Genomic DNA, 2,699 nt, shown 5'->3' with positions numbered 1-2,699 from the left:
TGGCTATGGTTGAACACAACTCTAGGCTCCCTATGTGAACTGATGACACCCAACTCTATCTCACCACTAACTCTCTCGACCCCTCCACTGCCTCTGTGTTGTCAGACTGATTATCTGACATCCAACCCTGGATGAGCTGAAATTTCCTCCAATTAAACATTGGGAAGAGCGAAGCCATTGATTTTGGCCCCTGCCACAAACTTCATCCCCTAGCCAGCAATTCCATCTCCTCCCTACCCACTGTCTCAGGCTGAACCAGACTGTTCGCAACCTCTGTAACCGACCCCACATCCCCTCCATCACCAAGACTGTCTACTTCCACCTCCACCCCTTCCTCAGCCCATCTGCTGCTGAAAACCTCATCTATGCTTTTGGTACCTCCAGACTGGACCATTCTAATGCTTCCCTGGTCGGCCTCCCATCTTCCACCCTCCATAAACTTGTGCTCATCCAAAACTCTGCTGCCCATAAACTAACTTGCATCAAGTCCCATTTACCCATCACCCCTGTGCTCGCTAACTTACATTGGCTCTCATCCACCAACGCCTCAATTTTAAAATTCTCATCCTCATGTTCAAATCCCTCCTTGGCCTCATCCCTCCTTATCTCTGTAACCTCCTCCAGCCCTACAATCCTCCAAGAACTCTGCATTCCTCCAACTTTGGTCCCTTGTGCACCCTCCACTTCCTTCACCCCACCATTGGCAGTCGTGCCTTCAGCGGTCTAGGCCCTAGGCTCTGAAATTCTCTCCCTAAACCTCTCTACCTCTCTTTCCTTCTTTAAGAAGCTTCTTAAAACCTACCTCTTTGACTTCACCTGTCCTAATGTGTCCTTCTTTGGCTCGGTGTCAATTTTTGTCTGATTACACTCCTGTGGAGCACCTTGGGATGTTTTACTCTGTTAAAGGCATTATACAAATGTATTTGTTGTTGTTGTATTGAATTGTCTTTGCACTTGACGGCACTTGAATGTACTATTTTTGTAGATTAAAAGTTACAAGGATTAACCAGGTGCAATGGTTTCCCTGGGCACAGCGAATATCGCAGCCCGAAAGGAACACTTCCGACTTTTCCAATATTCACTGTGTCCACATGATCCGCTGCACCTGGGCACAGACCCAGGAAAATCTCCCCAATAATTCTATGGCCAACAACAACTAACTGGGTACCTCACTCAAATGGCAGTTACTCATGGGTGAGCCCAGATTGCAAGTGCAAGCAAGTTATTTTTCTATGGAGGGCAACTCAACCAAGCCTAATAGTATTTTTAACTAATGTCCACACAGAAGCATTTTCCAGCAGGGGGTCAATGGAAGTGACCACCTACGGGAGCACATGCTGATTTATTTCCTTTGCTACAAAGGGACACGTGTCAGTGGTAGCACCTCAACTGCTGTGCAGGTTGAAATCAGATCATGCAATAAAGATTGAGATTTGAACCTAGGACCTTCTGGTCTGTGTAACTTAGAACTATGTCACTCAGTGCCTTTCTCGGCTAGGCCATTGTGAAATCAATCATAAGGAATTCTAAAACACTAAATCGTTGAGTGGGAAAAGAGAACACAACAGGGTAAGAGTTCTGCTGATCACCCCATGTGCAGCAATATCATAACTGTCGTTGTGAGGGGTTCCTTAATTTGGTACTTCTAGTGAGGTCCTAAAGACAGGACCAGAGGATTTGATACTCCCTGGTTTGAAGAATTAGCTGTAAGCATTCTCTTTAATCGTCCTGGAAACCAGTTTTAATGGGGATTGTGCAGTTATTTGAAATAATCAAATAATAATATAAATAGCCTTTTGCCAATGTTATCATGGGCTATTTTTGGTACTTATAAGTTTTGGTGTATTGGTTAATATAATGTTTGTTGAATTCTGGGATCTGATATGTTACTTTTTGAAAAATTAAATACAGTGTGGTTGTTGTGAAATTTAATTTAATTTCGAACAATAGAAAATTTAAATGTTGAAAAATTATTCTTTCAAATAAAGTTTTTTGCGTGGTCAATGCAAATACATGTTGTGATTTGAATCAATAAAATTATTTGTATGACTATATTCCATATTGATTCTTGTTTTGAGCAACTTTCTCAGTCAGAACACTCTAGAGTGATGGATTTTATTAAACTGACAAAAATTATCTTATTGACAGAAATTAGCATTAATGAGCAAGCAAGTGCATAGTAATGGATGAAATCAAATCATTAGGCTTGAAGTTCTTGCATTAAGTTGGGGCTTAACGAGCATTAATTAAGGTTTTGAAGTGTTATCACATGCTCGTGAACCCCCAATTTTACTGATTATCTTCTATGCGAGATAGCAGATGCAGTAATGCTTGCACTATGGGCATTCAATAGAACAGAAGCAACAATAATATCCACCACTATTTTACAATTCTAAGCACCCACTTAAAACATTTAACTAGAAAGAAAGAAAGACTTGCACTTACGTAGCACCTTTCACGACCTCAGGACATCCCAAAACGCTTTACAGACAATCAAGCACATTTGAAGTGTAGTCACTGTTGTAATGTAGGAAACATGGCAGCTGGTTATGACCATGGAAGGAGCCTGTCAGACTGTTCATCCGCCTACAAATCCTTCCACTACTTCACATTCTCCAAGGGAAGAGTGTGAAGGTATGAAAACAACAAACTACCTTTAATAAGATGTGATCTCTGCTCCAGCCAGAGACTGGTCCAGC

The sequence above is a fragment of the Heptranchias perlo genome, chromosome 30 (genome assembly GCF_035084215.1).
Source record: "Heptranchias perlo isolate sHepPer1 chromosome 30, sHepPer1.hap1, whole genome shotgun sequence".
In the NCBI taxonomy this organism is placed as follows: domain Eukaryota; kingdom Metazoa; phylum Chordata; class Chondrichthyes; order Hexanchiformes; family Hexanchidae; genus Heptranchias; species Heptranchias perlo.
Note: the sequence above shows the minus strand (reverse complement) of the source record.